This window comes from Canis lupus, unplaced genomic scaffold, assembly GCF_011100685.1.
Source record: "Canis lupus familiaris isolate Mischka breed German Shepherd unplaced genomic scaffold, alternate assembly UU_Cfam_GSD_1.0 chrUn_S1611H1802, whole genome shotgun sequence".
NCBI classification, from domain to species: domain Eukaryota; kingdom Metazoa; phylum Chordata; class Mammalia; order Carnivora; family Canidae; genus Canis; species Canis lupus.
Window position 1 is genome coordinate 15,935 of NW_023330452.1, and position 25,024 is coordinate 40,958.

General features: G+C 47.4%; 1 long non-coding RNA gene across 2 annotated transcripts; it reads right to left on the bottom strand.

Moving 5' to 3' along the window:
- Positions 1 to 308: 308 nt before the first annotated feature.
- On the bottom strand, positions 309 to 10,609 carry LOC119878433. 2 transcript variants are annotated; one of them, XR_005386865.1, is made up of 7 exons: positions 10,207 to 10,609; positions 9,911 to 10,002; positions 4,502 to 4,702; positions 4,260 to 4,398; positions 3,743 to 3,794; positions 2,276 to 2,379; positions 309 to 469 (listed from the first exon to the last, which is right to left on the bottom strand). It is a non-coding gene; the product is annotated as an uncharacterized LOC119878433 (long non-coding RNA). The 2 variants fall into 2 exon arrangements; XR_005386866.1 differs by lacking the exon at positions 4,502 to 4,702.
- Between the last annotated feature and the right edge of the window lie 14,415 nt (positions 10,610 to 25,024).

A 25,024-nucleotide genomic window follows, 5' to 3' on the forward strand; every position in this document is an offset into this window, starting at 1 on the left:
GGGGAGAAGCAGGCTCCATTGAGGTTCGACTCTGGGACTCCAGGATCACGCCCTGGGCCGAAGGCAGGTGCTAAACCGCTGGGCCACGCAGGGATTCCCAAGATGAAGGACTTGAACCAGGGCGTGCCGGCAGAAAAATGTGAGGCTCCACAACGGAAAGGTCAGACTGACGCTGGAAAGTCATCTTTATTTATCCACACAGCCCACACGCTGGGTTTCAGGGATGAGACCGAGGTGGGCGCTGAATACGACGCGAGGCGATCATCTTCTCGCCAGCTCCACGCTTTAGCCTTGTGGGGCGCATGTCGCTGTGCACCCTGACACGGTTCAGCCTGCGCTCGTCACATTCCGGGCTGACCCAGAGAGGAGATGGTGGGCATCAGAAGGCAACCCCCGGGGAGGGAGGGCAACCTGGGTTCAGAGTCCGTGGGGCCTGGGCCAGCGCACCCCAGGGGCTCAGCACACACTCCTGGGATGAAAGAATGGACGTGGTTGACGTGGTTACACAGAGAAGCAACAGCACCGCTGACACATACGACTTAGAGAAGTTGTAAGATTAACCTTCACAATTGCCTGAAAGGATACATTTTCCTCAAATTTACCAAGAGGGCAGAAGTTGGAGGTATTTGAGTGTGGCTTTCCCAGTGTCCCCACTTTGTGACTGGGTTTGTCTGCATGTCCCGGGCGAGGTCAGCTCTGGGCTGGGGGGGACGGAGCCCAAAGTTCCACTGGGGCTGATGGAGTTCTCTCAGGCTCAGCAACCCTTGTGGGGGTGGGGCTTCCCTGCTGGACCCTCTGGTCTCCCAGTCTGCCCTCCCCGGGGTGCAGGCCCACAGGCAAATAGAAGCTAGAGTAAATGAACAGCTGTTTCCTACGCCCTTCCTCCTCCTTCTCTCCCTCCTTCCTTCCGTGCCTCCCTCCTCCCTTCCTTCCCTCCCTTCTTCCTCCACCCTTCCTTTCTCTTGCCTCCCCTTCAAACCCCCTCCCTCCCTCCCTCCCTCCCTTCATTAGAACTGAGCTATTTACCCCAATCCCCCTGCAGCTGCCCTGTGGCAGAGACACATGCCCTAGCAGGAGCTGTAGAAAACGGGAGGAAGGCCGGACCACACGGTACAAAGGTAGAAAGGCAAGAGCTAAGGATGTGGGCCGTCCTTGGGAAGGGTGCACCCACAGCAGAGGAAGACAACTGGGTCAAACCAAGGGGCCGGGACGAGCCCGGGACTGCTCAGTGGCTGCGCTATGAGCTCTGCTTTCCATTCCTCCTCAGGCCCCACAGCCCCAAAGTGCGGTAGCTGGGATCTGAACTCAAGCTCTCTGGCTCCAGAGCCACCATGTTCCATTGGTAATGGAATCCGGCTGAATGGTGGGGGACAGGAGGCATGCAATGCTCCAGAGGAACACGGGCAAGGTGCCCTAATCTGCAGGGTGGAGAGCACGGGGCGCACGTTCCTTAACGGGACCTTATAAGCAGGACTCCTGGCTGCTCCTGAAGGATGAGCAGGACCTCCCCGAGGAGTAGAGGCTGGGCGTCAGGAGGAGGCTGAGGAGCAGTAAGCCCCAGGAGACGGGGGGCGCCAGAACTCGGTGCCTTGGAGGGAGGGAAGGAAGTTCTGAGCCAGCTGAGCATCAGCGTCTCCAGCTTCACCTCAGGGGCAAAAGGCACGGATGGCCTAAAAGCCACGTGTTCAAAAGACACGACAACTTGAGGAAAAGCCCAAAAGGAAAGCCAGTCGTGTTGCTCCTCTGGATATTGCAGGCTTTCCTAAGCAAGGCACAGCGCCCAGACCCCGGGATGGAAAAGACCGGCACAAAAAAAAAAAAAAAGAAAAGAAAACACCGGCACATCTGATGACTTCAAAACGGAAAACTTCCGTGTGACGAAAGACGGGAGCAACACAAGAGACAAGCGTGGCAGGAAGTTCTCGGAAATGTCTTAGCACCAGAAGCCCTATGTCATCTCGGGAGAGACTGCTGACGATTGCATTTCCCGGGCTCCTCACCGCTCCTGGAGCCTCTCCAATCAAAGGGGGTGTGTTTTGCTGTGGGTTAGGCCTGCTCTGGGCACCGTGAACACACGGCCTCATGCTGTAATATCTCCATTTTTGCTCCACTGCGGAACCACAAGCACTAAAGACCTTCGATGACTCCCCCAAGGTCACACAGCTAGTAAGTGGTAGCCAGGGGTCAAAGCCAGGCGGTCTGGCCTCCTATACCATTCTCTTAGCCACAGCCTCTGTTGCCCCTGGGCCTCCCCAAGGCAAGGAGCCATGCTTACCTAGGCCTCAGAGTCCCGTCCAATTTCTGGGCTTTCTGTTTGCGTGTCTGGGTATCTCTTCCGTGGCCCCTGAGCGGCCTGGTGGATAAGATTTAGGAACCTGGCTAGGAGAAGAGGCATGAGTCTTGAGGGAAGCAGGCTTTGGGGCCAGAATTCCTGGGTCCTTCGGCCCGGCCTCAGCAGCTGGCCTCGGGGCCTGCCAAGGGCCTGCAACCCTCATCTCGCAACACATATCTGTTGAGCACAATCTCTGTGCCAGGCACTCTCCTGGACCCCACGCAAGTAGAGCAGATGTGGGCAGGCACGGTACCTGCTCTCCTGGAGCTGGTGGTCTGCTGGGGGGACAGAGGACATGCTACACAAGGGGACAAGCGAACCCGACGGTGAGGTACAGGCAGGGCTGGGCAACTCTAGAACGGGACAGCGAGGGGAGGGGCCTCTCCCGATGCCAAGCCAGCCGGCCTCAGCGGGGCAGACAGAGAGCACGGACGGGAGCAGAGCCAGGCGCTGAGGCAGGAGCAAGCGGGGCCAATGTGGCCATGACGGAGTGCGGGGGAGGGTTGTAAGAGGCCACATCCTCCCTCCTGCAAGAGCTGGGGCTGCCAAGCCCACACGTGCCTGTCACTCCCTAGCTTGAGGACTTGCACAGGTTTCAGTTTTCGTTTTCAGCTTCCCCCCTACCAAGTCTCACTTGGAGGGCGGCAGCCTGACAACGGCAGGAACCTGGGCTTCATAGTCAGCCCTTCCTGGCCCTTCCATTACTAGCCTAACTAGGTGGTCTAACTTCTCCAGGCCTCACTTTGCTCAACTGTAAATTGGGGCCAATATCCACCTACAGCGAGATGGCTGAGAACGAAGGACATGGCACCCGGCTGAGCGCATCCTTAGGATAAGCCGTTAGCATGGCAATCCTGGCTAGCGTTCAGGTCCCTCGCTGCCTGTTCATCTTAGTGCTGCAAGGCCCCACCTCCTCTCCCTTCCTCGAGCTGGGCTCGCCTCTCCAGGACAGATAGCATCCTCACTTCCTCTACCGACGCTCTACTGCTCTTTTCACTTGTCTGTCTCCACTCTGCTATGGAGTCCTCCCTCCTCCTGCCCACCCCACCTGCCTACCCCCCGTGCTCCTATATCGACCTCGTATCTTTCCTGCATCAAATTCTACTCCAAGGAGGGAGGGAGGATAGCCCGCCGGGAAGGATGGTGCTCTCCACCGAAGACCTCTCTTCCATTGTTTCTGAGCACTGCCCCGTGCACCTGTATACTCCAGCCAGGCCAAACTACCGCCATATCTTGGGCCATGCTGGCATCTCTCATTCCTCTGTCTTTCCATAGAACTCAGAATGTCCTCCTGGTCTTTGATCCTGAGCTTCTCCACCTCCACCTCCAGGAAGCCTTCCCAGAAGTCCACACTGTCTGACCAGGGGCATGCGTGTGTTCTGTTGTTGCCATTCCCATTTTACTCCTTACCTACTTGTCTGTCTCCATCGGCACGGTATGAGGTCTCCACTCCCGGCCCCATCTGAGGGACCATCACATGGTATTAATGAAAAACAGTCGCATTTCCAGATCGGCAAGACAATACTTTCTAGGTCCTGAGTTACTTACGTGATGTTGTCTAACCTCACCACTATGTGAAGGTAGGTTCAGAGACATTTAAAATTACTGGCTCAAAGTCACATGGTTAACGAGTGGTAGAACCAGGCTTGGAAGTCCGTTAAAATGACTTCAGGACCTCTGCTGGGAACAGCTCCACGTTTGATAACTGAATATATGAATGCCCTGGGAAGGCCATTAGGAGGATTTTTCTGGCCTTGACAGTTAATGGGACGGCCCTATGCTTGACGGTCCTGTGAGCTTCGTGAGTGTGAGTCCAGCTTTCTGAGGCTCAGAGTGTTGCCCAAGGTAACACTACCCTGAAAGGTCTCTCCAGCCAGCTGCCTGTCTGTGCTGTACCTCAGTGTTGTTCCCAAACCACGGGACTTACCGTCTGCAGGTTCCTCCAGGTTCTGGTGCCAAGACACGGGCTTTCTGGTGATTGTGTGAACTGTAGAAAAACACCGGCAGAGCTTCACATCACAGCGTTAATGTCCCGCCCTCTTGAAGACTCACCCTCGGCCAGACACCTGCTGAGCATTATCCGGGGGTAACTAGGAGCTCAGCTCGCGAGGACCTCACAATCCAGAGTGGTAAAACCGAGGATAGCAGCCACCGGGCACGTGGAGCTACCTCCTCAACCCCTCCTTCCAGAAGGGATTTCCCCTGCCTCGCTTCTTTCTGAAGCCTGAAGCCCGCGACTCCCCTTCCCTCGGCTTCTCGAGGTCCGGCCTGGTTCCTGGGGCTGCTCCTGCAGCAGCCTGGACGGGACCCTCTGGCGGCAGGCCCAGCAGGTTAGGGACCTGATTGCACCGCCCCTTCGACAGTCATTGGCTAAAAGAGATTTGGGGAGGAGTCAGAGACCTGTCCCATATCAAGCCCTTGCCTGGATCAAAACTCTCCCCGTCTAGCTCGGGAAACGGACGAGGTTTCAAATCTGAAAAAAGGGATAACTGGGTGGCGCAGCGGTTTGGCGCCTGCCTTTGGCCCAGGGCGCGATCCTGGAGACCCGGGATCGAATCCCACATCGGGCTCCCGTGCATGGAGCCTGCTTCTCCCTCGGCCTATGTCTCTGCCTCTCTCTCTCTCTCTGTGACTATCATAAATAAATAAAAATTGAAAAAAAAATATTTTAAAATAAAAAAAAAATCTGAAAAAGTTTCTCTGTCCCTGATTACAGGTGGGATAATAGAGACTCAAGAACCTAATGAATGTAACATGGGGACTTCACAGTTTTTGATTTTAGAAAATGTCATTGTGGTAAAGTTCACATAAGATTTACCATTGGAAACATTTCTGAGGATGTGATTCAGGAATTTTAAGCATATTTGCCTCGTGTGAAACTAATTTCCAGAATTGTTTCATCCCCACGGAACGACTTCCCATGGCCCCCTGCGCTCTGTGTCCTCTGGCAAGGACCATTTTCCTTTCTCGAGGAATTTGACTACTCTAGATACTTCCTATATTACACTTTGACTGCAGAGCCCATGCTCTCTCACACTCAATATTGCATCTATTCATCTATGTGTTCGTTCATTCAAGACACAGCACAGTCCAGGACGTGTGTCGTGTGAGACACAGTCGTGAACACATCTGTCCAGACAGCTGTACAGACACCTGGGCAGTTTCCTGAACCCCGCTACCTACTGAGTGGCTCCTTGTTTTAATTCTTGCTGCTCCTTGTCCTTAGCCTGCACGGCTCTTTCCCCTGTGTCTGTCTGGGAAAACCGATTTATAATGAGCCCACGTGTAATCTTGTAAAACCCGTCTGGACCCTGTAGCTCCTCGCCCAAGTTTTTCTCTGAGGCATGGTCTACTCCACATCTATAGTTCCCAGAACACTTTGCTAAATTGTTTTCTTTACATGAAAGTCACTTCTATTCTTTTTTTTTTTTTTTTTTAAAGAAGCCCACCAGAGTGGCTTGCCCTGTACCTCAGTCTTTTTTTTTTTCTTCATTTATTATGATAGTCCACACACAGAGAGAGAGAGAGAGAGGCAGAGACACAGGCAGAGGGAGAAGCAGGCTCCATGCACCGGGAGCCTGACGTGGGATTTGATCCCGGGTCTCCAGGATCGCGCCCTGGGCCAAAGGCAGGCGCTAAACCGCTGCGCCACCCAGGGATCCCTGAAAGGTCACTTCTGAGCAAGAAATATATCTGGTCCATCTCTCCGTTGCCAGGACCTGGCCTTAGTACGGAAAGATAGAGGTGTTTGGTAAATGTTGGCTGGCTGCCTGGAGATCATCTCAGTTAGGACTGTGAGCTTTCTTCTGCTGACGTCATTACATAGACCTGAACATGATTCAGAAAACAAGCACCCTGGCTCACACCGCAGCTGAGCTAGAGAAGCACCTCTGTTGCTTCTGGTGAGCCACAGCTGGGTGCCTTTTCTAGCAAGGCTCAAACATGAGCCTTTGAAGTCTTCACTATCTTACAAAGCCCGAGTCGAGAGGAAGCATCATTGTGCTCAGGAGCCGCACTCTTAGCTCGGGGAGAACTAGCGAGACCGTCGTAGTCTCCTGTGAAACTGGCCATTCTTTGGCCCGCGCCCAGGGGTCCGGCCGCCCTCCCCCGACACAGGCCTGGGGCTCCGAGGGACTCTGAAGGGAGGTGGGAGTCACTGTGGTTTCATCTCCTCTCCCTGCAGCCCCACGTTATTATGGGGTCCCAGCCCAGCCCAGGACCCGCCAGCTGAGTGACTGTAGGGGGCGAGCTTCCAGGCCATCAGTGTGCATCTAAACTCAGATGATGCGTTGAACATACTGGAGCATAGAAAAACATAAACAGCCCCGTCCTCTAGTTTCTCAGCCAGTGTCTGAAGTTGCAGATTTTTCTTGAATCCTGTCCCAACCTCTCCATTAGAAGCAGGCACAGAGACAGCTAACAGGGAAATCAACTTCTAGAAAAATGTAATAGAAACATGCCACCCACATTAACAACAAACAACTCTCGTGGAATTCACCTGACAAGGAATGCATGAAAATTTCCTGAAGAAACACATGAAAATTATCCAATCGTACAAAAGGTCTTAACTACCCAGGAGATAAGCACTGCATGATGGTGAGCTGCTGTGCAGCAGCTGGAACCACGCCCTGGAGGCACTCCAGCATGAGGGCAGACCTTCAAACGGCGGTGATTGAAAACCCTACAACAGGCTCAGTCTTATAGTAGTATTCCTATAAACTAGGACTGGACCAACTCTCTGTGGTTGGGGGAGCTTTGTCCTCCTGCCCAGAGACAACAGGGTTCTTTAGGTTTGTTCTATTTAGGAGGTGGAGAGCTGCCTGAGAAAGGCCAGCACATAATGGATTTGTGCAAGGAAAGATAACCTTGCAAGAAAGGTTAGACTCCATAGAATCACCACGTGCTATTAAGCGTAGGCCAGGACCTTCCTCTTTTGTATAAACAGTGATATAAAGCTGCTGCTGACAGAACCTAAGAAGATGAAAATAGTGAAAAGATTTAAAGTAGGCGAGATCTTCAGTTACGTTTGTGGCCACTGACATCACAAAATATTAGAATTCGGGACACCTGGGTGGCTCAGTGGTTAAGGCGTCTGCCTTTGGCTCAGGTTGCAATCCCGGGGTCCTGGGATCAAGTCCTACATCGAGCTCCCTGCAGGGAGCCTGCTTCTCCTTCTGCCTATGTCTCTGCCTCTGTGTGTGTATCATGAATAAATGAATAAAATCTTTAAAAAAAATCAGAATCCATCAAGATTGTATACTTTTTGAACCAAGATTAACCAGCTATACTAAGTGCTTGGCATTCCTTTGGCTAAAGATGAGAAAAGAGAAACATAAGTTTCCTGTGTCTGTGCCTATAGTGCACATTCATTCATGAGTTTTTAGTTTTTTGATTACAACAACCTGATTGTAATGTAGGATAGAAACTGAAAGAAGGACATGTTTAAATATGTAGACTTCTGAGCAAGTCCCACCCACTAGGCTCAGCAGCAGCAAACATGCCTTTTGCATACTAGGTACGAGAGCATCTTGCCACCAATCCCCTGCCCTACATCTGCTTCCCGGACAGAGGGAGTGTTTATTCGCATAAGGAGAACAGAGACACCAAATAGAGCTTAGAAAAATAAAACAAGATTTTTAAATGCAGGCCCTGGGTACCGAGTAGCCCTGCACTATGACTCCTTGTGAAAAGGGAGGCAAAGGAGATGAGCCCTGCAGTTGCTCCAGCTTTCTGCTTGGAGAAATATGCAGGAAAGCAGAAGCCAAGATGAGCAGGTGACAGCACTTGGGTGAGGAGACACAGACTGAGGTTCAGGCATGTGAGGCGGCCGAGAAATTGTGGAGCAGAAAATTGGAGAGAGGGGAAGGAGGGAGAGCGAGCGTCAGGGATGTGTAAGGAAAGGCCTGAAGTCTTGGGCAGCACTAAGAGGCAGAAACTCGGTGAAGGGACGACGGCAACGCTGTGAGCCCAGCAACACCCAGAATGTGTACAGGACGGAGTTGTGAGCACACAGGGTAGAGCGTCCTAGTTGAAAGGGTTGGATAGAGGCCCTCAGAAGTTTACATCTCAGTAATTGGACTCCGCTAGCTTAGAGAAGAGGTTGCTTTAGCCTTATCCTAACACGGCTTCCAAACAAGCTCTGGAAGTTTCAGGTGGATCCACACGGGGCCAAACTGCCTCCCGGAAGAATTTCCAGCACGTCTGAAGAAACACAGCCAAATCCAGCACTCAGCAATAGAACATTCGCAAAGGACAGCATCGGTTGAAAAGTACTAGAAAAGCAGACAGTAGAAGAAGCAGGAAAATGTGACCCATAGCTAGGAGGAAAAGCAACCAATAGAAATGTGAAGATTTCGATGAAATGGATTATTCTGTGAAGGTGTAGATTTCCAGAACTGACCAGAAAATGAAAACAAAGAAAAGAAATAGAAAATCTGCATAGCTTTATGTCTATTTTTAAAAATTTCATTTGTAAATAACTCTTTTTAAATTTATAATTGAAAAACTTTCCACAAGATAGCCTCCAGGCTCAACTGTCTTCTCTGGTCAGTGGGTCCAACCTATAGTGAAGAAAATACCACTCTACCAAAAATCCAGTGTAAATTTTATACCTTACAGTGCGTCTCCAGTGCTCAATAGCCATTGATGACCCGAGCGATCCTACACAATTTGTTTTTGCTCTTTCACATTTAGATGTAATTTTTACCTGAAGTGGATCCTTGAGTGTGCTTATGTCGTAGGAATCTAGCTTAATTTTTTTCTCTATAAGTATCCAATTGACCAAGAACCAATGTGTTGCAAACACAGTCCATCTGCATCATTCTGTTATGATACTTTTGTCTTCAGTCAAGTGTCCACATAGGTGTGAACCTGGGTCTGGACTCTTCTTGCCACTTATCTATTTGTTTATGCTGGCACTAATACTATGCGATCTTAATTACTACAATTTTTGTGGTAAGTCTTGGTGTCTGGCAGGAAAATTACTCCTACCAGTTCTTAAGGGAGTCATGGATATTCTTGGGTCTTTTGCCTGTCTGTGGAAATGATAATCAGCTTATCAAGTTTCCAAATATATGTGTTACAATTTTGATTGAGATTCCACTGAATCTGTACTTGGTTTAAGAGAACTTTAAATATATATGATAAATACATATATATTATATTATTATGTTAATTGTTAATATATTATGATGAACATTATATAATATACACCATAAGTTTATTTGATGCTATCATCTGGAGAGGATATGGATGTGTCCTTGCCTTCTAGGCTTGGTACCTGCCTTTTTCTGGGATCCAGAGGTTCAACCCTCAGAGCTTTGATGACAAGATAATGGGAGGTGCCGCCCCCCCCCCCGCCCCCGCACCTTTTTGCCGGAGGCATTTCTCAAAACAGAAAATCCCTAGTACGTTTCTACAAGTCCTAGGGTGCAGGACAATAGAGTCTTGGAGGAACCAGACCAGGGAACCTTGAATCCTTGTATGTCTATAATAGGGGTCTTGTGCTCTGTGTGTGAGTTCTTAGGGGTCGCCCATTCTCGCATTCACTTTCATCCAGGGCAGATCAATAGGACTCACCCGTGTAGAGATCAGATGAGATGTTTTCCACTCACTCTTCTCTACCTTGTGTCCCTGGTCTTGCTGTTTGCTCTGTGGTCACAGACCAAATTCTACGGAGAAACCAGTTATAAATGTAGAATTCATTCAGGCTGGCTAATTGGGAAAGAGAGGAAAGAAACAGGTTTTCTGGAAAAAAGGATCTTGCTAAAGGTATCTCCGGCATCTGAAGGCGATTTCCAAGGATGAAGGTAACATACAGAGAATAGTACAATAACCTTGTTATGGGTGAAAACGCCATCATGGAAAAGGCTTACCCTCCGAGCTAAATGTTCATTGGCATTGTCTTGAGTTCCCAACCTTCACCAAGTCAAGCTCCTGGGGATCAACTGTTCTGGCAATTCCGGATGATATCAGGACCGGCCCACTCACAGGGAAATCATCTCTCCAGGATAGGATTTGTGAATCACGGAGGTCTGGTTGGAGTTGGCTGGAAGGTTGGGGAGGATAAGACTTTCAAGTCTACGAGGGGCTGGGAGGGGGAGTACGAGGAAAGTAGACAGTGGGGAAACAGGGAACAGGAGCGAGACAAAAACAGCGGGGACTGGACCTTTTGGAAGGAATAGAGCAAGGATTGCGTGGGGAAACCTGTAGGTTAGCGCGGCTAGAAAGGAAAGCACTAGGAACAGGAGGGAAACAGGTAGGCCTGTGAGTTGAGAGAGGTGGACAAACGCTGGGGAGTGTTGAGGACGTAAAGGGACACAAGAGGAAGCGGCTTTGGACGACGAGAGGAGGAAGGACAATGAGAGGAGGGAGGAATAGAGTAGATAGGTGGAGGGCGGGGTCCAGAGGAGGAAGGAATAGAGTAGGCAGGTGGAGCACGGGGTCCAGAGGAGGAAGGAGTAGAGTAGGTCGGTGGAGCCTGGGGTCGAGAACAGGAGATCTGAGGCAGCTTTTTGGTCATTTCTCCAAACGGCGTTTGGCTAGTTACTCATCTTGACCAAATGAGTAACTGGACATAAGCTCAGACTTACCCCAGTCTTTATGTCCCACGCCAGCCCCGCATCATCCCCTGGCTCAATGCCCATTATGAAATATGTGTGCCCCTCCCTCCGGGCGTGTCAGTGGGCTCACCAGCCAGGGACAGGGCCCCGGGTGCGAGGTTGGAGACTGACCCCAGGAAATAGCAGACAGAAGAAATATCACAGGAGTCCCTAGGCCTTGGGATAACCTGTAGTTTTGCCCCTTACTAGGCAAAGATCAGTGAAAGGGCTGTGCTGCAGTCAGGGGCTGCGCACCAAGAGAATGGATCTGAAGCAGGTGTGGGCAAAGTGGGACGTGCATGCCTCCAGCTGGTTAACTTACTACACTCTCCAAAGCCCTTGTGCATCACTTAGGTCCCTCCATGAACATGGAGTGGTCAGTGATATTATGTCTATTTTTCCCGCAAGGATACTGTAGGCCAGACAGGGAAGTAGATAGGCAGGCAGTGGGTTCCAAACTGGTGTGACTGACACTTGAGCCAAAACTTGGGGTGTCGCAGGCAGGCCTGTGGGACGGTGCACAGCATGCACAGAGTACTGTCAGCTGACCCTCTCCCATGTTTCTGGACAGGATCTTGTGGGGATGATTTAGAACAGGACTTGACGGTGTAGCTTTCTTCTTGGTTCCTGGGGTCCCTTGGTGTGTTGCCTGACCCTCCCCTGTAGCCAGAAATAGGACTGAGGCCAACAGCTCCCAAGTGCTCAGTACCTACATTTGGGCTTCCTTCCTGGCTCACTACCTGAGATGCCCAACTGCATGTCAGGTGAGTTAGGAGACTCTTGTGTCCTTGCCCTTCCCCTTGTCTGATGTAGCAGTTCTCTCTGTTTATTATTCTTGCATTTTTTGACCATCACCCAAATCATCGGCCCCTTTGGTCCTGTATTCTCTCCTGTACTCTTATCCCCATCATATTCTGATTGTGCTTCCTTGGCCCAATATCCATATCCTTGCGTACTTCACCCAACCATCCATTGCATTCCTTAAGTGGTCCAGCTGCATGCCTGGAAAACTTCCTGTTTCCTTAGACGGTTTCTTGATTTCCTGTTTCTTGAATCTCCTGGCTTTAACTGTAACCTGGATTTTCCATGAAAATACTGCTTCCTTTGCATATGTCTTAAATAGGGACCGTTCCTCCCAGACTCTACAGTTCTTTGAGGTGGGGATGTAGAGTATTTTCCTTGTTTCTTCTGACTCCTTCATACCACTTTTCCTGTCCTCCAATTAGAAAATCTCTTGTCCCATAGAAACTTTGCTACTCACCATTTCCCTGACACTTCTGATATGGATACCTTTTATTTTCTGTGAATAATTTGCACTTATCTCAAAGTCTTAGTCTTGAGTCCATCATCATTTTTAAAAAAATTTTTTATTCATTTGAGAAAGTTAGGGAGAGAGAGAGAGAGAGAGAAGAAGAAGACGAAGACGCCTGAAAGAAGAAGAAGAAGAAGAAGAAGAAGAAGAAGAAGAAGAAGAAGAAGAAGAAGAAGAAGAAGAAGAAGAAGAAAAGAATGAGAAGGAGAAGCAGCAGCAGCTGGGGTAGGGGCACAGGGAGAAGTAGAAGCAGATTTCCCACTACTTGTGGAGTCTGACATGGGGCTAGATACCAGGACTCCAGGATCATGATCTGGAGCAAAGGCAGATGCTCAATACACTGAGCAACCCAGGGACCCCTTCAGTCCTTCATCTTGAGTGATGTCTTTATCCATGTAGATGATCCCATTGAATCCACAGTGTCCATGTAGGTTCAATGCTTTGGCTTCTCCTTTGATTTCTTTATCAATAATATTCACCCATCCATTCGACTTCAGCTGCTTGTGGCCTACCTGGTTTTTTCCAGGACCCAAGAATTATCCCACCCCTGAAATCTTGTCTCATACATTGCATTTTCTGACTACTACTTCCTGAACTTACATGGTAATCACTGAATTGTTCCTACTTCACTGGGGCCTACAACCACTGACTCTTACTTTCTTCTGATTAATTCTGATTCCTGTTATCTTGATTTCTCTCCTCACCCACTTCAGAATCTATGATTCATAATTTCATTGAATTTCTTACCATAGTCTATGCTCTCTTGCCAGATCTTTTTATTCTGCTTTCCTGGGAGGAAAATCCCCAGTATGAGAGATTCCAACAATTTGACTTTCTGATGTTGATGAATGCTGCTGAAAAAACAATTTCATGCAATGAAGAAGATACAAAACAACACCCATAATTCTCAATACCTGTAAGACTATTCATGGTGATATTTTTTATGAGAGTTAGAGAAATATGCGAGACAACCTTAATGCACAAAAATGAGGATTTAGGCAAATTATGGTGCAGCCAATCCTAGATAATGAAAAGGAAATGTCCAGCTGTAAAAAATAAGGTGAGATAATAAGCACTCGAGGTGATGTTAATGGCAGTCTAGGATGGGGTGGTGTGCAGATTATTAAATTTGGCTAGGGGCTTGGGTTTTGCTGCTTATCTGGGACAAAACAACTATCATCACAAAGAATTGGAAAGGTCTCTTACTGGGATCTGAGTTAACAAAAATTTCCCTTGAGATGTTAAAATCCTGTGCCTGGGATGTCTGGGAGGCTCAACACCTGTGTGGATCAGGAGTTGATCCTGGGGACCTGGGATTGAGTCCTGCATCGGGCTCCCTCCCTGCAAGGAGTCAGCTTCTCCCTCTCCCTGTGTCACTGCCTCTCTGTGTGTCTCTCGTGGGGAAATAAATAAAATCTTAAAACAAAATCAGAGAAATCCGTGCCTACCGCTTGCCCTGGTTTTGAGTCCAAAATGTGAACTGTGTGATATAGAAATCCACAGCCAAGAATGAAACTGGTTTTATGTCAGTGTTACCTCTGAGATGTTAGATACAAAATCTATCATGCTGTAGGACCACCACCATGGTCCAGGTCACAAGGAGAGCCCTGCTGAAGATGAGTTCACAATCCAAAATTAGAAAACACACGAGCAAACAATCCATGTGAGGGATGGTCAACAGCTATAAAAAAGGGCATATTTACACAAACACTCCACTAACACTTTCATGTAATTAAAGGCATAGAATAAAACCTTGAAATTCTATTAAAAAGTACAATATACTGAAGAACAGATGCCAAAACAAACAAACAACAAAACCAACCCCAGAATGAAAACTAGAGTCACTGAAATAAAGAACTCAGTGGGAAGTATGCACTTCAGATGAACACTACATACTTTTGAAAGATTTTCTATATTGAGTCATGAGAGACACAGAGAGAGACAGGGAGAGACATGGGCAGGGGGAGAAGCAGGCTCCCTGGAGGGAGCCCAATATGGGGATAGACCCTGGGACTCCAGGATCACGCCCTGGGCCGAGGGCAAGTGCTAAACCGCTGGGCCATGCAGGGATTCCCAAATGAAGGACTTGAACCAGGGCGTGCCGGCAGAAAAATGTGAGACTCCACAACGGAAAGGTCAGACTGACGCTGGAAAGTCATCTTTATTTATCCACACAGCCCACAGGCTGGGTTTCAGGAACGAGGCCTGAATGTCTCCCATCTGGGCTGTCAATGCCCACCCTCACCCCCATCACATCTCCATGTCTGTAGCCAGTTCCATCCACGCGACCTTTTCCCAGTCCCCTCAGGGAGGGAGGGGCAGCCTTGGTCCCCAATGGAGGACACAGATAGTGGAAGGGGAGGTGGCAGTGGGGTTGAGGTGACTGTCGGGCACTGAGAGGGGCACTTGATGGGATGAGCACAGGGTGTTAAACTATATGTTGGCAAATTGAACTCAAAAAAAGGAAGTAGTTGCTTTCCTACTTGTAGCATTCCAGCAATTCTTATCTTACCGGAGAGCTTGGATTCATGGGCATTCATCATGATTTGATAGGTATCTACCTAAGTTCCAGTGATGAGATGATATGGGGGCCCCTATCTTCTAACAGCTAGCCTCTTCTCTATAATATTTCTTTTCTAAATGTATTTTGTTATTGTTTTACATAGTTAACTCCACTCAATTATAAAATACATTTATTCTTGAGATGACAATAATCAATTTTAAAAGGTTGCTCGGGGAGTTGATACATAGAAAATGCCTAATGTCTACTGTAAGTTACTATGAAAGATCGACTATTGTGTGGAAGATATTTTGAGTTTATTATGTACATAGACACATTGTTAGAGGATTTTAATATCTAGGTTCATAGCAAACATTAATAATAGATGCATTCAGGGACAGTTTAAAGCACATTGGGTGAAACCTCCCCTCCCTCAGCCTTGGGGAAAAAAGGGGCAAGTTGCAGGTGAAAGGATTAGAAGAAGTGAGCAGCCAGCACTGAGTGTGGAAATGATGCTGAGGACCTGGAGTCGGTGTGAGCATGTCTGACCGTGTCCTCATGCATCCCTCATCCCATTGCTTATCTTCTCTTTATATGGAAAGACTATTTGTCCAAATAAGCATGGGTGGAGTCTTGGTAGCAATGCGTTTGGTAATATACAACCAGCACCAATTTGAAAACCCAGGGCACCCACACAGAGAAATGACAAACTACCATGTAAGCCGATGACCTACAGCCTTGGATGGCAACACACCTCTTTTCAGGAAATTATGTGCACAAAATATATATTGAGAAGTCAACCTATAAATATGGAAATGCTTGATAATTTTTGGAAATGCAAAGAGGAATGGAATGCTTATATTTCAGGAGTTAAATGCATCCTGCCTCATTAGATAGTATTGATTACATCACGGTCCCTTCACAATCCACCCCCACCTTTGACTGAAGAGAAGATGACTGGCAAGGACCCTTCTCCCTCAGGGAATTGCTCCATATCCCAGCAACTCTAACCTGTCCAGAACACTTTACTATTGTCCATCTGTGTGACAATCTCCTAACAAAGAAGAGGTGGACACGGGATTTCAGATCACTTCCAGTCCAATTTTGGTCCTTGGTTGACACCTCAGAAAGACATTCTCGACTGAATGAATGTGGGTTTTGAGGTTAACTAATGGATGCTCTGTTACAATTATATATCTTAGGGGCTAGATTGACTAAATCCATTGTTGAAAGGTAAATTTGCATGATTATGCAGATTCTTATTATTTGGGCAATTGTTCTCATGGTGTTTTAAACTTTGGTCAATATGCATGCATTTAAGGTTTCAATTACTTCCTTTCAGAATGGATTATAACATGCACATATCACAGTTATTAGAAAATAATGTGACACTTTGAATTTTGTAGAGAAAATATCAGGGTTTTATTTGACATTTTATTTATTCATTAGTCTGATTGAGATAGAAACCTATGGCGATAGATCTGTGCCAGTTGGAGAGTGAGATGGAGCTTCTCACTGAGCAGGGACCCAGACTGTGCATGGCAGACCCCAAAAGTAAACCACATTGTTGAAAAAGTCTTGACAATGTCCCTGATTTGGAAAGTCGTACATGAGAGAGGAGGTCAGTGTAGCAAAGTCCAAAGGACTTCAGTGCTTCCCACACCCTGAAATACTAACACTGGGCTCCACGGATCTAATCGACTTGGATGTGGGAACATATATGCAAAGATGCAAACATGTTTCATTGTTTGTTTCTTGTTTAAGATAGATAGATTTATTTATTTATTATTTATTTATTTATTTATTTATTTATTTATTTATTTATTTGAGACAGGGAGAGACCAGAGAGAAACCACAGAGTACCAGGAAAGTGGGGGCTGAAAAATAGAGGGAGAGAGATTCTCAAGGAGACTCCCCAGTGGCCATGCTGCTGGGTTCTGGGCTCCCTCCCACATTCCTAAGACCAACGTGTTTGGCATTATTTTTCATTTGCAGTTAAGAAGCATAGGACAGCAAGGTGCTCTACCAGACATTATCTAGGACACTTCAAGTGCGAAATCAGCCACATTGGAAGGAATTGGCAGCGTCTGAATCCTTCGTGGTGGTGGTGCTTCTCCTTATCCACTACTGTCTCACTTCTCTGTAACCAGAGTGTCTTCACTCCCATGCTCTTACTCTGTGAGGGATTTCTTAAAATTCCATTCTCTCCCTGAGTTCCCTTCCTTGCTTATGGAGTCTGCAGGTACCATCTTTCCTTCGATTCTTTGCTTCTGTATGATCACTGGCATGTGAGACCCAACTTGCTAGAGCCGCCACATGGAACTGATTTACTTAGATGTCTCCAAATGGAAAAATCCCTAATGCAACACAATGTATTGATTCCATACATTTCCAAGTTGTGCATCACACACACTATCACCAAAAATTTTAAAGACAGGATTAGCTCTGTCCACTGCCAGAAGAACAACTGCAATGGCTTCTTCTAAAGAAACTAAAACACTGTATTGAAACCTTCTCATCTCACCCTCTGGTAACAGGAGGCTCATGTATTTTATGTTCCCTTATCACCACTCAGTTGGGTTTCTTTTCCCATTAAAATGAGCACTTTTAATAATATCACTGGGCAATGGATTGTTCTTATCTCCATGCCTTTACTGCGGTTGCTGACCAACAAGTGGAGAGGCAGAGGTAAGATGTGGTCCATCTGCAGTATCTTCTATTAGAGCAGATGGTAATGGGATGATGCATTTCCCATGTGAGGAGGCAATCTCCCTAGAAGCTGTTTCCTTTTTTTTTTTTTTTTTTTGGAATATTTAATATTTATACTATGTTTCATTTTTTTAATAAATTTATTTTTCATTGGTGTTCAATTTGCCAACATATAGAATAACACCCAGTGCTCATCCCATCAAGTGCCCCCCTTCAGTGCCCATCACCCAGTCACCCCCACCTCCCACCCACCTCCCCTTCCACCACCCCTAGTCCGTTTCCATGAGTTAGGAGTCTCTCATGTTCTGTCTCCCTCCTTGATATTTCCCACTCATTTTTTCCTCCTTTCCCCTTTATTCCCTTTCACTATTTTTTATAGTCCCCAAATGAATGAGACCATATAATGTTTGTCCTTCTCCGATTGACTTATTTCACTCAGTATAATACCCCCAGTTCCATCCACATCGAAGCAAATGGTGGGTATTTGTCGTTTCTAATGGCTGAGGAATATTCCATTGTATACATAAACCTAGAAGCTGTTTCCACAAGTCTCCTGCATGAGCTCAAACCTGCCACGAGGCACACATGCCCTGGGATATCTCCTGTCAAAAGTCCTGACTTTGTTTTCTCCTGCTGGACAACACAAAAGCTCATGAAGGGAAGTCAGGTAATTCTTCAGCTTACATTCACCCACCCTGGCCAGGAACCTACCCTTGTTGTCAGGCTCACAGATTATTGATTGGATGTGGCCTCCCAGGTTAAACCTCCACGTACCACCATGGAATCTAGCCTTGGGGCTGTCCCCAAAACCCAGTTTCAGCCCAGATCCCTATTGTGAAAACATTTCCAGCCTGACATCTTGCCACAGGTTGATGGAGCCAGGACTCAACATATTGTAACCTGGAAACAGGTAGGAGGTCTACCTAGAATTCCATCCAGGATTGGCAATTCCGTGTTCCCAGGAAAGGACTGGGGAATCTGTTCTGTGGGAGGCTATGCAGATTCTTCGGTATGTCCTCATGACTAATAGATCTTGATAGAGAGAGATACCCCTCGAATAACTATTGCATACCTGGACAGGATGAGCATTGACCTCCAGACACCTACCCAGATAATTCATCTGCTGACTGTCCAGCCTCCACAGTCCCCACAGTGTGCTATCCAACCATCTCCATGTCATCCCTCCTAGGGGTCTCTGCTAGCCTTGGCCAGAGATGGGGTGCTCCTGGTTCAAATCTACTCCCCCCCCTAATTTCTCACACGCCCTTCTTCCTGGTCAGAGTCCTCATAACTGAAGAGACCCTGAAGAATAATGTCCCTATGTCCCATTGCATTTCCTCTTAAATGGCTGCTGGCGCTGCCCCTATATTGAGCCAGTGAGTAGGAGTGAGACATTCCCATAGAGGGACAATATGAATTTGAGCTGCAGGTGACCTAGAGGTGGCTGTGGGAATTCCGCTCAGGGTAAACAGACAAAGAAGCCTCTGTGAGGAGCCAGCCTGGAAATAAATAACTATTTCAAAGTTCTGAAATACTGAGGAGTAAAAGCATACACACTAAATCATACGTGGGAATCTTTTATTAAGAATACAAAAACAGGGATACCTGGGTGGCGCAGTGGTTTAGCGCCTGCCTTTGGCCCAGGCCGCGATCCTGGAGACCCGGGATCGAATCCCATGTCGGGCTCCCAGTGCATGGAGCCTGCTTCTCCCTCTGCCTATGTCTCTGCCTCTCTCTCTCTCTCTCTCTCTGACTATCATAAATAAAAATTAAAAAAAAAGAATACAAAAACACTCAACTTCCTAATAGCATTTTAGAAAAAAAATGAACAAAGTAGGTACAATATTCCCCATAACAATTTCAGAAAAATAATATCAACAAGTACAGAAAATGTCTTCTAGGAGAAAACATGGTGTAATTTTCAGAACTCTGGATGGGATATTTTTCTAAATCAGAAATTCAGGGATTTATAAAACAATTTCAGGTTAACTTGTTAATTTCTGTTTACAACCAATTTACAAATTGCCAGGATGATTTCCCTCCATTCGTTAGAAAATGTATTTCAATAAGACAAACTTGACATTCTGGATTGGTAAGCACCCTTTGAGAGTCCCAAAGATTTACCTAAAGAAAAACTGCAGTATCTGTGTAGTGGAAGGAGTGTATGTGTAGGCGCCCAAAAGCATGACACCCATCACATTGTGGACTTGACCATTTCCATCCAGTTCAGTGGAGAAATTGCTGGTTCACCACATCAGTCCAGGAGGGGGACATGTCCTCATTAAAACAGACACCTCCTCAGGGTCCTCTGCTGTGGAGGACAAGTCCCCGAGTCCATGAGCTGTCTCATTCCCTATGACAGTCATCAGAGGATGGGGATACCTGCAGGTCTTCTTAGGGAGCTCTCAGCAAGACATGCACACAGGTTCCCTCACTCTTTACGACACAATAAACTGTATTGGTCAAAAGAAACACAATTCCCACACATGAAAGAAACCCTGACACTTTATATCTCTAATCTGCCTTTGATACATGAAAATCTACAGAAAAGAGTGATTTCTTCTGCACAGATCCTATTGTCCCTTACTCTCCAGTAAGGGTGGCATGTCCAAGTTTGAATATAGAGTGAAAATACATTATGATGAGATGTTACAACTGCACATCTATGGTCACACTCAGAGGCATTTGGTGGTCATGCAATGATTTCCATTCTACAATGAATTTGTCAATCTCTTCTGTAAGAAATAAAACGATAATACAGAGCACCTATAACTTGACCTCAAAAATCATTTTGCTAGATTCATGAACTTGGCACTGTTTTCCTGAGGTATCCACCCAGGTCCAAATTTGAATTTGAACTGGTCTGAAATCCAGAGTCCACTTCTTCTGTGTCAGGAGGTGCCACATAGCAGATAGCGGCAAAATATTCCTAAAAACTTATGTTCGGTGGGAGGCTGGGCATTTCCCTTTAGAATAAGAGTCCTTGTCAGTTTGCTTCTCTTCAGTCTTAATGTTAGAGAGTGAAGGGAACATAATATAATCGCCGTGGTTCAATCAGGCTGGATGCAGTTATCTCCCCCAAAATAAGCATTTAATTCCCTTCTTACAATTTCCAAGCAATGACCAAAACACATCGCTAGCAAGAACCCATGCACACTTCCGTTCAGACAAATATTCTTTCAATATAAATAGAAGAGAAGGAATGGGAAGCGGGGAGCATGACCAGAGGGTCAAACATACTCATTTCAACTCCAGGTCCTCAGCATCATATCCACCCTCAATCCTGACTGCTCACTGCTTCTCACCTGCAAGTGGCCCCCACTCTCCCCAAGGCTGAAGGAGAGGCAGGTTCCTGGATAGACCCCATATGAAATCCACACTATCCCAATATAAGATCATGACAATAAACCAGGTTTAAATATCAATGTCCTCTAGTTTCAGTTGAAGATCGTATCCCATGAACACACCCGGATGGATGGTTCTTCCATACCTACAGAACACACACTTCATATAACACAAAATATTTCCAGTATGGGACTGTGTTTGGGTTCCATGAGTGAGTGACGTTGTGGGTGTGGGTGTGTGTGTGCCCATGTGCAACAAAGTTACTAGACACATCCCTGGACTGCTTCCCCAGTCCTGTGTCCCTTCTTACTTGTCCTCTTGGTAGGTCTGGCTCTCCCTGGCACATGCGGGACTTTGGCCACGTCCCCGGCCACCTGAGGTGGGATCATCCCAGCTGCAGTGTTGAGCAGGTCGACGGTCTGTTGAGGATGATTCTTCGGCATCTCAGGTCTGTATTTGGAGTGGTGAAGGATGACTGCGTTCTCAGGAAGAGCGATTTCTCTTCTCCTCTCATGAAGCTCAGGCTTAGGTCGGTTGCGTTCCTGGAGGCATCTCCGCTGGTCTAATGCGATTTGTTGCCTTGAGGTCTCTTCCCCACGCTCCTCCAAATCAGGAAGGTTCACAGAGGGATCCGCTGCTGGCTCTCATGAGGCCTCACCCACGACCGTGGGGTCTGCCTCGGGAGATGCGATTCCTCCCTCGACTGACTCTCTCACAAGGTGTCTTTCCAGATCGGTCTTCTGCATGTAAAAGAGGACAAAGGCAGATTGGCGCAGTGCACAAGTCACATCACAGGCGCTGACCTTAGCCTCATCCATTTTATACCACTGGCCATTTCCTGCCTTTACGAAACAGAAATAATGCCCACTGTGGCGACTCCTCTCAGCATGCACCAGCACGGCATAGAGCACATAAACCAAGGGTCCTGCCCTCTGCTCAGACACGTAGTGTTGCATGTCAAGGCACTCAGAATATTGCACCTCCTTAGTCATTTTGTTGCCTGTGAAGTCTGAGAATCGTTTCAAGACCAGGACGAGGACCTTTGGGGAAGTGTGCAAAGTCAACACCTTGGACGCAGGCACCTTCCCTAGACACTTACTACAATGGTAGGCATTTTCACCTTCGAGCATTTCGGGCTTCACCAACTGCTCCAAAGCTTGGCTGACACTCTGAGCAACACCGATGTGCAGGCTGATGTCCAGGTAAGGTTCCAGAGTGCTGGAAATGCCTTGGCACTGGAGACACTGGATTTGAGACCTCCAGTACCCCCCAAAGATTTGCCGGATGAGGGTGCTGTCCTGGGGTTGCTGAGGGTCTGAGGGCTTGTCCTCAGGCAAGCATGCTTGCTGCATTGCATCCAGAATGAACATTAACTACTCATGGGCATCTTCCTGCTTGTGTCTGTGGGAGGCGGTGAGCAGGAGTGGCGGGGGCCGGAGCACACGTCCAGGATGGCAGAGAACCCGGGTCATGTGAGCCTGCAGAGTGCACAGCATGCAGGATGTCTGCTTCCTATAGGTTGTTCTGTGCTTCTGGGACAGCATGTAGCTGGCGAGGGGCTCTGTGTAGGTCAGACACTGTAGGGTTGCATTCACATAGCAAGTGTCCCCCATGTTCTGAGGCCCAGCTCCCACCTGGGAAAGGCTCTTCCAACTCAGAGGCATCTTGGTGGGAGGGAGCCCTGCTGATGCGGGAGCCAAAGGATCAGTCAGGGAGGAGAGTGCTTTTGATGCAGGGGATGTCCTCTCAGGCAGAGAGGGTCCTCCGTGGACTTCAGCACCACCTCTCTTTGACCACATGATTAGAGTTTGGGAGATTTGTTGAACTGAGACTCCTCTGAGCCATGGAGGTAGGCAGCATCCATGTCTCCAGAAACAGTTGCCACAAGATAAATTCAACCAGGCGCCTCAGATCCCAGGGGGATGCTTCTCTCACTGAGTCAGTCCCAAATGGCAGAGTGACCCTCACGTCCATCTTTTATGGCTTACTCAGCCCTCGTATTAGGCACAGAATCCTCTAATATGTTCTAATCGCTTGATTGGGTTAAGGGATTTGGGTGTGGTCCCTTTCTGATAGAGACCATTCAGGTCAGCCCACCTCCTAATCATGCCTCCCACAACAGACAGCACCTTTAAATCTTTCTCAACCTCCCTAACTGCCCCTGCCCATTTCTGAACAGAATTTGTTGAGTTTCTATTTTCAGTGGAAATCTTAATGAATGTCCTTTTCCTTTTTGAGTAATCTCAAGCGAGCCCAGGAGTGTTAGATGTTAGTCCTCTAGGACAGGGAAGATCACTCTCCCAAAGGAGCTCAGGTATCACATAGGAACACGTTCTCCTCACCAGCCAGAATGTTTGTAGCTGTAACCAATTATTTTGGAATATGGTGTCCATTGCTTTGCTTCTACACTTCCATCTGTCTCGACTAGGATTCCAATCTACAAAGATTATGAAGGTTTTGATGAATATCATTTTCTGCCTAGGTGTGGCCTGGGTCCACCACAAGAGAAATCCTCTGGCTGGTTTTGTGATTTTTGGAAACATTGCTTTGTAACTCCCTTTCCTACAAGAGTCTATATCCTAAATGCAGTGTTTATATGCCTAATTTTAACTGTTCCTCAGGGAATTCTACACCAACGTCCTTTATATTCTCTTGATTCAGTTGGCGTATGATTCAGTAGGCTTGTGCCTTTTTCTACATTATGGGCTTGGCAGTTGTAGATGCAGGGAGGAGGGCACTGGGTTAGCTTGTGGTGTGAACGTGTCATTAGGGCCAATTCCGCCTACAGAATTGGTAGTGTCTGCTGAAAGATTTTTGAGTCGACATGACAATATATTCCTACCTGTGACCACGATCCTTTGCATTGGAAGAAGAGGCATCCTTGTGCAGGATAGAACTACAAGAATAATGAAGTTTAGGAAATTGGAGAAGTCTCAGAAAAGGTGGAAACCTAAGTCCATTTGTCTTCTTTACTCAACAGAGGCCAAGAGAAACAGGAACATTTTACCAGGCCTTGGTCAGTGACTAGGCTTCACAAACCCTGGGGCCCTGCTGAATTCTTGATGCTCTTGTCATCCCTGGACACTAAGAGAATAAATGCGTCCTCTCCAAAGCCACCATGTTATAGCATATTGATTCTGTATCCATGGAGTCCAATAAAAAACTTGTGTAGGATGCTCTTTATGATATTTCAGTTTTTAACAGAAAGTTTTAATTAACAAAACAGGATGTTACATCATGAATATCCTCAAACTTCGATGCCATTTTTATTGCCATTAGCTCTAAATTGAGCAGAAGTGTTGGTAAAATACCAATAGTTCAGGAAACATGAGTCCTGAGGTTAATTCCCATGCTGAAATACACCAATATATTTATTTTCACTTGCAGAGATTTTGGTATCCACCAAATCCTCATGGACTGACATCTCCATTCAGAGACATACACACACACCCAGGCACACACACAGTAATTGAAATCGTTCTCATGAGGGCATCATTAGCCTCCTTGCAGCTGCTGATTGGCTCAATCCCTGCTGCAGCCAAAAGGATTAGATGGATGTCTTTCAAGTGGGTGAATCATCACATGACCTTGGGGCAGTATAAAAGTCAGGGAGGAACAGAAGTGGCCATTCCTGACCATCCCTCTCCTCCATGGGACACACAGTCTCTTGCAGTGGAGTCTGTCCAGGACCTTTCTCAGCCTCTCCTGACAGACGGGAGGAACACAATTGCACTTCACATGAGTTTCCAGACCACTGGTCCTACCTTCCCTGACCAAGAAATGGGACAATGAGGAAATGATGGAGGGATCAGCCCTTCCTCTGGGGGTTAAAGACTCTTTCTGGTCTAACATGTCCTGAGAACAGAGACCTAGCCAAGGCACGGCTGTGAAAGCCCTGGACACTTGGAGGTTCCAATGCCAATAGAATAGGGCCACAGGTGTCACATCGGTGTGGGGGTGGTGGATGAGCAGGGACAGAAGGCCCGTAAATGTCTCAGTGAACACTGCAGACCTAGAGAAGATACAGGATCAGGGCACCTGGGCAGCTCCATTGTTTCAGGGTCTGACTTGTGTTGGGTCATGATCTCAGGCTCTGGAGATGAATCCAGGCCCTCAGTGGGTTCCTGCCCATGGAGTGTCTGCCTCTCCCTCTGTCCTTCCTACAGCTCAGGTGATCACTCTCCTTATACACACTCACACACACTCTCTCCTGTAAGTAACTTATA